This window comes from Falco punctatus, assembly GCF_963210335.1.
Source record: "Falco punctatus genome assembly, chromosome: 4".
NCBI classification, from domain to species: domain Eukaryota; kingdom Metazoa; phylum Chordata; class Aves; order Falconiformes; family Falconidae; genus Falco; species Falco punctatus.
Genome location: NC_137583.1, coordinates 20,728,565 through 20,742,932, shown reverse-complemented (window position 1 = coordinate 20,742,932; position 14,368 = coordinate 20,728,565). Strand labels below are relative to the sequence as shown.

At 41.7% G+C, this 14,368-nt stretch overlaps 1 protein-coding gene across 6 annotated transcripts in view; it reads left to right on the top strand.

The window, feature by feature from the left end:
• LOC308063057 (contactin-3-like) overlaps positions 1–14,368 on the top strand; it is a 138,827-nt gene that overhangs the window by 17,142 nt on the left and 107,317 nt on the right. For 5 of the 6 annotated variants that reach the window (XM_080385503.1, XM_080385506.1, XM_080385504.1 and 2 more), the window contains exon 1: positions 1–14,368. This exon is cut by the window's left edge. The gene's annotated coding sequence lies outside the window, so the exon portion shown is untranslated. The other variant, XM_080385502.1, reaches the window with a different exon arrangement.

The window sequence follows — 14,368 nt, the reverse complement described above, 5'->3', positions numbered from 1 at the left end:
CAGACTTCTGTGGAATGCTAACTATAAAATACATCATCTATAAATTAAGGTTCAAAAGGTGACAGAGAATCAGAATATTAAATACCAGCATCTTTCCCTAAGTTGAGTTAACTGTTACAGCAAAATTTATTGCCAATCTGGCTACAACATCTGCACAACTAAAGGACTTGTTAAAGAAAAATTAAACTTGTCTTTCTGCCAAATTTTGGAGAGGCTTAAACAGCAATTAATATCCGTAAGAAATCCTGGAACATTTTTTAAAAACTATCTGGCTGGCAATATCTGCTGCTTTTCAGAGAAAGTAAGTGTTTTAAAAGGCGTATTTCACAGTGCAGCTAAAGCTTGCTCCACAGAAATGATGCTGCTTTGATACAATTACTTTCAAATTTTGTTACTGTTGTTAAGGTAAATTTATGCTAATCACACTTCCTTCTAACAAAACAAATTGATACATTCTCTATGGCACCAGACAATAGGCTGTTGTATTCCTACAAAACATCTCACATGTTGATGCTAAATATAAGGGATGATAATGCAAAACCGTGTTCTTACGTGCAAGGTAAGAATTCAAGATAGCGCTCCCCTTTGGATGATGAATTCTCTCTCCAGTATGTGTTCTGGAGGAATACTGCCAGAGTGGGAATACTGCAGATGGGACGGTCTGCAAATGCACATGTGGTGCCTAAACACTAATAATTTGAAAAACCCACCATGAAAATGTAGCAAGAGATACTGGATTACAGTACGTGCTCTTCTCTCTTGCTGTCCATGAGGAAAAAAAGAGTTTGTGTGTCTACATGGCAAATTTGTAATAGTGATTTCTTTGTAGCTATTTGTTTCTCACAGTGTCCTTTTCCACATTCCATCTAAAGACAAAAAACTTTGCTGCAAGTCTCAAAGACAAAGGCATAGTCTTTATGAATTTTTTGAAATTATTTTAATTTCAAAAGTGACATAGAGAAAAAATCTAAATTGCACATCATTCACAGTGGAAGGACAAAACTAATTGTCCTTAATTCTCAAACCAAAGTGAATTTATTTCCTTTATTTATTTATTTCCTCAATTTATTAATTTCCTCATTCTAAAATAATAATAATAATTTTAAAAAAAAACATTTTTCTGATTTAGAGATTGATACTTGTTGACTACACAAAGTGAAGAGCCAAATCCAAAAGTCATTCAAGTAGTTGTAAGATTAAGTTGGCTAAAAATCTGGGTATATACGACATCTTCATTTTCACTTCCTAAATTTTCAGTGAAATCACAAAGCAATTGCTCTTTAACCAGCCTGGTACCTGTTCAAGATGACACCTGGGCTAGATATGCTTAAAGTATTTAAAGCCCTATCTTGGCATTTAACAACTTGCCCATTATTTTTTTTTCAATAAAATATCCAGCTGCTTATAGTTAAACAAGTTAATGGCTCTTTTCAAATTCTGGACTCCTCCAGTTCCTTTTAATTACTAGATTATAAGAGATTAATAGTACCAGGACATTCAGTCACTTGATAGCATACTGCTTCTCTTTTATATCACTGAAATTTAGTGCCTACAGTTTCTACTATTTGTGATAACAGGCCATGGAAAAGAAAATAATCTATACTGTTAAATTTTTAAATCTGCATTTGCTGTTCTTTTCTCAAGGCACCTCACAGAGAACTGGGGTCTTCGGGCTGGTTTTCATTAGCCGGCTGGAGGCATGCCTTCCATTCCCAAGTGACCTTAGCATTGGTGAGGGAGACGCCAGGACTCCCGGCTCAGGGTACAATGACAGCTCTACTTTCATTGCTTGAAAACTTTAGCTTAAAATTGCAAGGTGTGGAGAAGAGAACATCAGTTATAATGGAGCAGCCAACGGTGCGAACTTAGATCCCAGCTGACAGTACCAGAGATGGTTGGGTGCTGAGATGCTGAATTCATGACCTAGAAAAATAAACTTCGGTTAGCCAGTAGTTGGTGGAGATCCAGAATCCAGGAAGCTAAGCATCCTGTTATTCAATCGAATCATTTCATAGATTGTAAAAGATACAGTGAATAGATGGCATGAACTTCTCCCACAACATGCAGAGCACTTTTCATTCCTGTTCAATCGAACTGTGATTCGCAGCACTTAAGGATCATCGGGATTGTGAACAATGATTTCTGTTCATAATGCTTTGGTTGTTATGACACCTTCTGGTTGTGGATTTCAGCTAATTAACAATAATTATTTTATCCAGGCCATCTTTAGCTCTGGAGTGACTTCACATCTTTGAGGCCGGGTGGTTCAGCAGTAAAGGTACCACCACCCTACCATCCCATAAGCACTTCTGCATCCGGCAAGATCCAGTTCCACTGTGCTCAAACAGACAGATGTCTCTGGGATCTTTTCTGCCCGCCGTGCTGACACGGACAGAACTGAGGTGATTTGTGGCTCTGGGATTTCAAACTTGCACATCCTCCAAGTGCCAGTAATGTAAGTCCCTCATGCATATTTGATTGCTGCCTTGGGTGGTAATATCCCCGCCTTTAATATATGTGCACATTGTGCAGTTGCTGTGGGAACCATAACTTTGAGGTTTCACGATTTTAAAAAAGAAAGAATGTATTTATAGACTTTATTTATTTTGCTTATGAATCAACATGTTAATATTGATGCAATGGAAGAAGAAAGGAAAACAAACTTCTAGACAGAAAGCACAACATCAAACACTGATCTGTTTATTTTTCTCTTCTGCAAAGTTGTCATAACAGGCAAAATCGTAGCAACTGAAAGGGAAAAAATTATAAAACAGGAACCAGACAAAAGAGGAAGAAAGCAAGCTTCAGATAGCTGAATAGTTGAGTTAGGTTGTTGAGAGATCAAGTTTTACCAGTCATAGATTACAATGTGGTGGTGGAAGATGCTGAGGCACTGCAGGCTCTTGCTGGAGGCTCCCAGGTAGCTGCCCCAGGCACTCTGAAGCTCACCCAAGGCACTAGGTCAATGCAACAGGCTGCTCAGGTAATGGCAATGGTGGTTTCTAGGTTCATCATGGGTGCTCACAAAATGGGGGGTCTGGGTTTTCTTGTAGGTTTTAGGCTCATCTGAGCTCCCTTGAGGCATATATGCCCTGAGGAGCTGGCCCAGCACCCCTGCTTTAGAGCCCAGCACTGCCCTCACCGACGGTGAGTGGGGCTGCCGTGGGACGTGGTGCAAGTACAGCTTCATCACAGTGCAAGATAAAATACAGATATACTATTAAGGAAATAAGAAAAGAAGAATCATCTCCTAGGTGCCCCTATGCAGGGATTCTGTCACTGGAAGTGAGGTGCTTCTGTGGCCAAGCTGCTGATTAAGCACTGTGGTTAATTTACTGAGCCAGGTGACTGCAGCGAAGGATGCAGCATGGTCTCTCTACCTCTGAGAGCACGAGCAAGGTTTGGCCAGGCCGGTTCAGTGCTTCCCTCTCAGATGTGCCTTTTCTGCATTTCCACTGCATGAATGACAGCCACAGCCAATGTTTAATTTCAATGAAATGTGAAAGGAAAGGCAAGCTTTCCCTCGACGGTTGGCTGTGGGCTGGGTGGGCACTGGAGGGAAGGTGCTGAGCAGAGGGCTGGGGAAGCAGCTCTTGGTGTGTGGTTGAAGTGGCATGAATATGTATGAGACTGTAATTGGCTCACCTACGTAACCAAGGTGCCTAAAGACCTAGGCATCCTGGCTAATTGTTGTAACTGATTAATAAATCGGAGACCACTAGCGAAGTCCATACTGTCCTGTACAGCTCACTACAGGAGCAAGGAGTGAACCTGTCCGCAAAAGCTGCCTGGAGATGGGGAGTGCTTGGGGTTCCCAGGCTCTAGGGTGGAGAGGGTCACAGCCAGGCTGGTATCGTCCCCAGCTCTGCTTAGGGCAGGACAGACCCGTGCTGAGGCAGGCAGGGCTTCCCTGGTGCCCTGGGGCTGGTTGGCTTTGCTCTTGGTCTCCATGATTTCATGCAGCAGTCCGAGCACCAGCGGACCCTGGTTCTCAGTCTAATCCACTTTTCTCGTGTTTAATGTGCGTGTCACTTGTCACAGCAGCGTTCACCGGGAGTGCCCAGGAGATGACTGGTGGTCCAAGCTGCCACTTCGCAGGCAGCACAAAGCACATTAGACATGGCAGCTGCCCATTTTTTGTGGCATTTGAACAGATGTCCCTTTTTACCACCTTTCCCTCTTCTCCACCTTTCTAAAAGTGGGCTTGCCTTGTTTTTAACTGCATAGCCACACTGGTTTTCCCTGCCTCCTGTTCCTGTTTTAACCCCAAGTCCTTTTGTTGACCTCGGTAACACTTTTCTGTATAGTTTCATGCACAACATAATAAAGTTGTCCACCTACAGCATTTCTATCCATCTCGCATGAGTTTTCTGGCAGAGTCTGTGGGTACCGGTGGCACATTGTAGTTTTCCCTTCATTCCCCCTCCCATTTAAAATCCTTTTATCTGCCTCTGATTTTGCTTCCTTCTGCCCAGTCCTCCCGGTGTTCCCTCTGGGCCGTTCTCCTTTGAGTTACCCACTCATATTGCTGTGTCTTTCCCTTTGAGCACTTCTGAACTCCATGGCAATGGAAGTGGGTTTTGCCTCTGAGATAATCATGTGACGCATAAAAACAATTCTCTGCTTTCCACAAATTCAGCAAAGCTCCACTGCAGATTTTTAACCTGCGATACAAAAGGGGTATTTTCTTGGTCCAAAAAAGAATTTCCTGTAAAGCTAAATACGTTTGAAACACATAGCAATTCAAAGCAATAGTCATGCCCGAGATACTAATATTTACTTTTATTATAACACAGTTCTGTGCAGAGAAGTTGGCAGAAAGAATTGTGTTGCAAGCAGAAGAGAGTATCCTCTGCTTTCATGTACGATTACAGCTCATTTTGGCAGTGTAGTTTTCTCTGGCAATGAAGCACTTAACAGTGGACTGGGATTTCTGAAAGGCTGACCCTGCGCAATTTCTACCTACCTCATTTCCAGAGTTCCTTATGAATAAAGCCAGTTATAGGGTACATTAAAACCTAATTTTGTGATTAATGATTTTGCTTTCACTGGTAAATAAACTCCCTTTCCACTACAGAGGGACAATGTTGGAGCCAAAGGAAGGGGCAAGAGTACGTTGGCCTCTTCATCTGCTGATTATTGAGTTTTCTGGAAGGTAATTATTTCTCTTCTTCTCTGATCAATGTACTCTGGTATCCATTTAATCTGTAGTCCGTAGCTACCACATTTTATAAAAGGTGAAAAATGAGGAACATGAAATGTTCCTACTAGGCTCTTAGAAAAGTGTGGAGCTGCCTTTCAGTCTGTTGCTATTCTCCACATGGATACTACAGCAATTTCAGATGAGAACGCTATTGCCACTGTAGTGAATGGATTTTATGTGATGGTATAAATATGTCAATTAGTATTTCAATTAGCATCCGTGACTAATCCTGCCCACACTGGGAAGCTGCAGAATGCAAGTTTCTTACCAAAGGGTATGTTTTTATTTCTTTGTTATTCAAGTGTAATGCCAGTTGACAACTTCAATAGTAGGGGATAGGACAGAAAATTATAAGCTTTCTCTTTAATGGAAGGTGAAGGATTGGCTAGAAGCATTTCAGCAGAGGGTAAGGTCTTAATTCTCCTGTATTATATGAAATTCTATATTCTACTTCACATTACGCATCAACTCCTACAGACTTTCTTTTAAATAGTTGAATGTTTTGAAGTTTCTATGAACTTTGTGAGGGATTTTGTCACACAGCTTTGTTCTCATATGCTCTAGCTGATAGTATAGCTCCTTAAAAGTCTCATAAAATTATTCTGTAAACTGTGTTAACACACCATCATGTTCATCTATGGCAAGCCCATTCTGTACTGCCTTAACAGTGTAAATGGTCCTTTTTACAAAAAAAAAAAAAAAAAAAAAGAAAGAAAGAAAGAAATCTGTAAGCCATTAATGTGCTAAAATTTAATGTTGAAAATAATCTAGCCTATGTGACTAAAGCATACCACCAAAAAAAAAAAAAAACAAAAAGAAAAAAACAAGACAAAACAACAAAAAGTTGATTACGGCACTCTGTTTTGATACAACATCTGGAAATAAGGTATTTCTCTTTTTTTCATTATTTCCTTTATACCAGTAGAGGGCACAACTGTTTAAATCACATTCATTTCATACACAGCATGCCATAATAAGGGCAATTTAAAAATTCACAGGAAAAAAATAATATACATCTATTTCCAGTAATGAACATTTTGTCGAATTTGACTGCATTATCCAGGAACCACTAATAGCAAAGACAAGGCTGTTTAAAAGATTTTTGCACTCCAGAACTACAAGAGTGTTTGAGTGTTTCTGTAGAGTTAACTGTCAGAAAGCAGTATCTTGTGCAATGGGATTAAGGGAACAAAAGATAAAGAGATGGTAGTGCATGATTCGAAAAAACCCTCAATATTAATGTAAAGCAAACACAAAAAACAAAAAAACCAACCATTAATTAGCTGCTTTTAAATAACAAGGATTCGAAGGTTTGAGATTTTTTAATTCAGATTTTATATACAAACTTGGTAAACTGTATGTAAAAAAAACCCTCTGCAATGGCAAACCAAATCTTGGGGTAATTTTTCCGTGTATTATTCCATCTGACATCCATGTAACGGGAATGAGAAAGGACTCAGTATAAACCATGGCCTTGAAAATGACAGAAAAACAGTTCTACTTTTCATGCATATCTTATGATAGCTTCATTCCATTGCTGATTTCTGGAAAGGCTTTGAAAAATCCTCATTTCAATAGATTAATAGCTTATCTGAAATTGTAAAGGAAAAATTAATTAACAGAAAGAGCATCCAGTAGGACTAAGTTTAACAAAATACAGAAAAAAACAGTAACTTATCTTCTCCCACTTTCTGACCAACATCTGTAAATTTCTGAAGATAGCTATGTGCCAGATTTCAGTGAGTAGAAAACCTAATATTGGATTTATTCTAACCCTGAAGTTGGAGATGTTATCTTCTAGCCAGCCAGCACGGTGCTGTCAAAAAAACTTTGACAAAATTATTGAAGAATGTGGGAAACAGCCAGCCATGGATAGAAACATCGTGATAAGGTCACAAGAAGGATCAACATGGCTCAAAGCATCAAGACCCCACCAACCCATCCTAAGGAAGGTTCTGGCTGAATCATTCAGCGTGATGCCAGGAACTGAGCCAGAGACCCTTGGCTCTGCAGTGAGCTTAGAAGGGATAATCAGAATAATACATAGACAGAAAGTGAGTAATGCATGTAGTGGAAAAGAGCTAGCTTTAGCAGGGACTGCCCAAACTTTTCAAAGTAATTTTGGAGTCTGTGAACCTTTTCCCTTCACAGTTTAAGAGTGATTCCTTTTATCTTGTCACTCACTTTTACTGATGCATTGCAGACTAAGAGCAGATTTCCAGGCATGCAGTTACTTTTACAATAGGCTGTGTAGCTAATTAAGCAGCAAGGTAAATTAGAGTTAGCATAGCCTCCTTAATAACTGCAAGTTCCAGCATCTCCAAATTCCCTCAATCTTCAGATGTCTCTACAAGATGGAGCCACGATGACTTTCCAAATGTTAACTTGAAAACAGTAAGAAACCGCTGCCTGGGCATCTCTCGTCTCCTGGAAATGCTTTTTATCAGTACAAAGACTGGCTTAAGCAGCAGGGTAGTCAGCGTCCTCCAGCCCCCCCAGGATCAGCAGAGCATCCTCCTCTACCAGCTCCTTACAGACCTTGGGAATTGGGGGCCAGCTGGGAAGACGAAAACAGTTAAGAAATGGCTGTATTCAGAGTCATGGACTATGGGAATGGTCCCCCTGTATCTCTGCTTACAGAGAGGATCTTGTCCCATTTCATAAGAATCATTCCTTTAGATTCAAGCCATTAAATCCCATGTGCTTTTCAGGACTGGCAGGACTTTCTCTTAAACAAACATAATGGCTTACATCCAAGCCACGGCCCTTTTTACTATTCCTGAACATCCTCATTATAGAACTTTTTATTTGAAACTAATAAAATTGCAAAGCGTTGAAGGTAAATCAACTGGCAATTTGTAAAAAAGATATAATTGTGTACTGATGAAAGAGTGTGACTTCCATTTGTATTTGGAGACATGTTAGCTGGATGGCAATGTCATCCTTAAGGATTTCCAGCACAGTTTCTATGACCTGGAAGGGGGCATTGGGATTGGTAGCAACTCGAATGATCTCGGGCTCCTTTTTATTTTAGGATTCTCTAAAGGTTTTAAAACTTGCTTTCAATACGTTAAGGTTGACAACTGCCCTCATGCTGAGATGCAATACCATTTTGGTCGGAGGTCACTGACATACTGTTTTCCTTGTTTATGTTCAAAGTGCATTTGCACAGGGTCATTTGTATTCATTACAGATGCAGAGTTTTCCCACTAGGGTATTTATAGATCTCAGAATTATTAGTACTTGATTTAGGAAAGTATTCTTAACCTAGAGAGGAATTAAAGCATATGTTTTCATAGGGACAAGCATAAATACTGGCTGAGATACTTCACCAAATTGAAGCTCTTGGGGCACTTTTTTGTCTTGTTTATCTTTCAGGTATGCTGTTTTTCATTTTGTTTCTTCATAGGTCAGTGTTATTTATGCTCATTGTTTTATCTCGCTGCATCTGATCCTGCTGACAAAGCTTAAGATTAAATGCACTTAGCCTTTTTTTTCCCCTCAGACATGTTTGCAGTGCCTGAGCTAACTCATGAATGAAAGTGCACGATATTAAAACTTGAACCTACTTCATCATATTAAAATTTAAAATGTCACGTGATTTTTAAAGTCCTACTTATAGAGCTACATTGCTGGAGCACCGCTCCATGGACGCTTGGAGGGTGCTGCATCAGAAATACTAGCTGATGGCTCATATGATGAGGGTGGTTCCTAATATTTGTGTGCCATGACTGCCATGAATTGCCCAGCTAGAAGTGAATGCTTTGGAGATGACTAAAATTCAGCACCACATTTGGCAACAATTATTCTACCGTTACATTACACTACATTAAAATATGGATTCTTTTAAGTTCTTTTGAGTGGAAGAAAAATCACTCTGACACTAAGAAGGGAAGGAGGAGTAGCCTGCTGTTTTCTCCACTCCCCCTTGGCACGATAATGACCATGATCACATTTCAGAGTGCTTTTAAGGAGTGTTCCTTTGCTGGTCAAAAATATACTAACCTCACCCTTGCTGTGAAAGGCTGCCTACACTTTGGTTTCTGTCTTCTAACCCTTAATAACAAACTCACAGTCATGCTTTGGACGCATTTATCCTCTGGGTGTTCACCTCTTCAAAAGTCAGTTTGAGCCCAGGAGAGAAGTCATTTCTCATCCTGAGAGAGCCCTCACACCGTGTGAGAGCTCCTCGGTGCTCTGAACAAAGTATCTCATTTCTCTAATAAAATAAGCCATTTTTTTGGTAGAATTAAAACCTCTAATCAAGAAAATGTTCCATATTTAGCAAAATGTTGAACAGTGCATCAAGCAATTTGTTTGAACAAAGTATGACAGGGGTGGTGGGAATATAATTTTGTAGTTAATTCTATTTGATTAGGAAAGTTACACAGCCTGTCATTTAGCTTTCAGGACAGCCATAAAATGTCTTTGCCTTCTGCTGAATTGCTAGCCAGCCCTCCAGGCATCAGGGTTGTTTCTGCTTAACACTTCAGCTCAAGGTTGCCAGTTAATAGGTAATGATAAGAACCGATCCATTGCATTTTAATAGATATGACAAAATCAGGCAGACGTACTGCAAAAATAACTTGAAATATGGGGAAGTAATCGTATTTTAATGCCTAGCAGATGCAGATATTTAGATTACTGTAATGCTGTTAAAATGAGCATTTATTAATACACAAGTATTTCAATGACACACAAAAGCAGAGACAAACAAAAACCCCAAATAAAAACAAAACTAGAATTGCCTGCTTATTTGAATTAGCCTTCAATTACTTATTCATTTATAATAGGTGAAAGGCTGCACATCTGAAAACATCATGCTCTCACTCTGTTCTCCCTCCCATAGTCCATGGATTGCTTTTATGCCTCCATCTACCTATATGCGAAATCATTTCACCATTTTAATTTTCTCTCTGTGATTTCAAGATATTGTATATCAGTTTGCACTCACTGGGCACTTAACCTTCCTATTATAATTTTCTTTCTGTATCATGCTCCCCAGTACAATTGCATATAATTCACTTTCTTTTATCGGTTTTGTATTAGTCAGTGTGGTCTGATCTAGGTCCTGCCTGCATTAAGGAAATTTGCATCCATATAACAACACCGCTGTGGTTATTACAGCGGCGTAAACCTTTAATGCATATAGTCTGTGTCAGGGCAAAGTGAGGCTTTCAGTGCTGCTGTTTAATCCAGTCACATAATTAATTTCCTTAATACAGACAGGGCCTCTCATTAGCCTCCCCCTCCCGGTCCCTCCTTCCTGCTGCTCCAAACACCAGTTACACTCTCCATTTATTAGCAGGAGCAGGAGCTCATGGAGACAATGAAATGGAAATCTGAAGATGCTGGTGATTTAATCAATTGCATTTGGTGCCAAAAGAAGTGTTGCCATCGACTTCAGTGAAATTGGACGAGACCATTGCTGGATGCCTCTAAAAATGCTATCCTTTTTTAACATAATGCATCCTCAGCCTACTGAGAGAAGGATTATACAAAATGGTGACAAAATACAGATGGCCATGGGCATGATAAGCACGTCTGATACTGGCGTCAGCATTTGGAACATCAGTGAAGTGAGATGCCTGCGGACCTAGCACAAGAGTGAACGCAGTTTATCCCCAACACTGGCGCAATAGGGGAGTCTCCCTGTGCTTTGAAGAACTGGCATGCTATCTGGTGAAACACATATTCAAAATACCATCCAGTTACTAGAGCTGACCTCAGTCTTGAAAGAAATGCATACTCTATTATACTGTGCCTGCACATCAAGGCCTGAGAGAAGTTGATATCAGCATTGGCTTAAGGAGAGAAGCTTTTCTTAAAAATCAGAAAGATTAAATTTACATTAAATGCTTACCTTAAAATAAGGGTCCCATAAGCATAACTGGAAAAAATAGATTTACCACTCATTTAACTGCAACCAATGCCTCCTATATTTTGCCCATATTTTCATCATTGACATTATTATGCCTGAAAGTGTGATTGGAAAAGGTGGGCTGCAATAAGCCTTACACAAAGAAAGACAGAAAACAAAATTTTCACCTTTTTTTTTTATTATTATTCTTTTTAATATTCTCCTGTCCAGTGGCTGTTTCAGATTAATTCATTTATCTACCTCCAAAGAAACTGATAGCAATGATTGTCAGTGGTAAAACCAGACTAATGGTCCATCGAGTACAATTGACTATGTCCCATTTTGACAATGTCCTAGAGGTCTTTTGCAAAACAAGTTCCATTTAAGCTTGAGGTAAGTTAGTTGGTATTTCTGCCAGTGGTAAGAGAAATTCTTCAATAGCTAAAGCATCTAGGAGACAAGCAATGATTGATTTTTCTGCAGGAAATGATGGTGGATCTGAAACTACTTGTTACTGGTGGCTAAATTCCTATCTAAAATTTGAAAAATCAAGGTTTCTCAAAGCAGACTGTGAACAACAGCAGTGCACAAAACAGTTATATAGGAAATCCATGTGCTGAAAATGTGAACTATTACTTGAAAGCAGATAGAGTAACTATGGCAGTTGGTGGAGGCCAGTGAGGGGCGTGTAGTTAATGGGAACAAGCACTCAGTTGATAGTTTAGGTCTAGCCAGCTGGCGTCAGGATGGACGGGGTTAAGGTGGGTCTTCCCATCAAATTATTTGTTAATTGGGAAGTTTAAATATCATATTCATTTACCTGCTTACACCCATGCTCAAAAATTACAGTGGAGCTTTTTTCCACTTTAATCCTGAGGAAGCATTAATTAGGCAACACTAGAGTAGAAGCATCCCTGTTCTTCTCATATAATTTCTCAGACATGTCGACAGTGATGTTTGAATGACAAGTGGAAATGAAAAAAATCATTAAGTTGGAAGAAGCGTGAGACTTGCAATTAAGTTGATATTATTGAACATGTGTATTACGGTTGGTCTAGAAGCCCCAGATGGCAGAAGGGCATCATAGTATCAAGTACTGTGTGAAAACATGTCATCTAGCCTCAGAGAATTTACTCTCTGCAAATTGATTATCTTCAGTAAGTATACAGTGATACTGCATATTTGCTGTGTTTTTGAAATGAATACAGGAAAAGCACTTTTCAAAACCACTATTTCTACATCCCTGGGTTGCTATAAAATAAGTGAGTGAAAGAGTGCTTTTTGTTCCTTTTTACTTGTCATCTCAAAGATTAGAGTCATCTTTTTGACCTCACAATCTTAAAAAGTGCTTCTCTGACAAACTTTTTTTTTAAAAAAAGCATCTTCTACATGGTGTGGCTTGATACCTATGATAGAAATTTGAAGTCCTTGACTTAACTGAAACTGAAAAAATATAGTAGTTGGCCAAAGTAGTCACAATGTGGGGCTGGGCTGGAGGTGACAAAGGACATCAGGGAAGGAAAACTGCAGAATGCATTTTCAAAATTTTAACAGCTCCTGTGATCGGTCAAGCATAAAAATACAGGCTATCCTTCTCAGGCTGGTCTTGCAGAGCTGAAGCTAATATTTCCAACTGGAGAACTATGCCATAGGTCCATGACCTTGTCAGCTCTCATAAGCCCCAGTGAGTCGGGTGTAGCGAATACGTGAACGGCAGACCTATGAGGAAGCCGAATCTGCATTTGGGGCTTTTCTCCTGGGTCTGTGCTCAGTCAATGCCCCGGCAGAGGTGCCCACAGCCACCGTGCTCCACCCTCCGCTACAGCTGCCTGTAAAACTAAGGCTTGACCCAAGTCCTGCTGTGAGACTTTGTATAACAACAACAAAAATATTATCTTTCAGGCTCCAAAGTGGAGTTTTAGAGATGTGACGGAGTCACCACACTAATACATCACCTGAGCTAGTGTCACACGCTGAGTGCATGCTCCTGCTCCGTGCCAAGGTTCAGCTCAACCGTATTAGTACGAATCTCAGTGCTCAGCTCATGTGCAGGTAACTTGTTAAATTGAAGTTATTTTATCATCTCTGTGAGCTCTATGTGCTCGCACTCCGGCAATTAAAAATGCATCTTGTTTTTCTAATTTTGTTTTTGACATCCCTTCCTCAGACCAGTGCCACATTTTATTACTGAAGTGACTACACTTCAGTGCTGGACATACCTTAATTATAGACTCGCATATGCATAGAAAAGTAAACATGTCCTTTCAAGTCAGGGCTCCTACGGTAAGACTGGGTTAACAGATGCCGTGTCGAGTTTCTCCTGGTCGCCTTGAAAAGATGCCACCGTTCCCCAGCCAGCGCATCTCAGTAATTCACCACAAAAACAGGCAGTACGGGAAACAGAGGTGGCAGCAACTTAAATCTTATTCATTGAAGAAGCAAACTGTTTTCCTCTTGTCCTTCATGCCGATGCCCGGAGCGCCACGCACCACCGCCCCGGCCCGAGTCCCCTGTGCAGCAGGAGCCGGCGGCGGGCCCGGCCCCTCCCGCGACCCCCGGGCCTGCAGGGCCCAGCCCGCCCCGCGCACCGCCCGCCTCCCGCTGGGGCGCCGCGCCTGAGGTGCGCTGTCACCGCGGGCACTCCGCCGCGCTCGGGGATCCCGAGAGGTAATAGAGGTTTCAGGAAATGTATTACTATTTGATATATATTTCCTTCTAAAAAGGAGGGGGTGGGGTGGGGGGTGCGACTTACGGGAATTCTGCTCAGCCTTAATTACAGCCACACAGCTATAATACCGTGATCAGCTGGAGCCAGGGTCAATAAAACCTCGATCCGGCTCCAGCACAGACCTACGTGAACCTGACTCTTTTCCTGGGCTCCCAGCCCAGAAATCAGATGGAGTTTTTATTTAAGCTGTCATGTGTCAACTTTCTCCGCCGGCACCCAGCTCGCCCAGCCCGGCTGGAGGGGCAGCCCCCCCGCTGCGGGGCGCGTTTTACGCGCTTCCCCCTGCCGCCCCCGGGTGGAGTCCAGCGGCGCCTCCCCGGGCCCTGAGGGACGGTGGCGGCTGCCCGCCCCGCTCCACTCCGCTCCGCTCCCGCCGCCACCGCGGCCCCTCGGCGGCGCTGGGCCGGGCGCAGCCCCCGGAGCAGGGGAGCGGGTGGGCGGGCAGCCGGGCCCGCCCCGCCCCGCCGCCTGAAGCGCGCCGCTCGCCGCTCCAGAAGAGGCGGCGGACGCCGCAGGATTACGGCGGGTGGCTCCGCGCCGAGGGCTCCGGCGGGGCTCGGCGGCGGCTCGGCTTGAG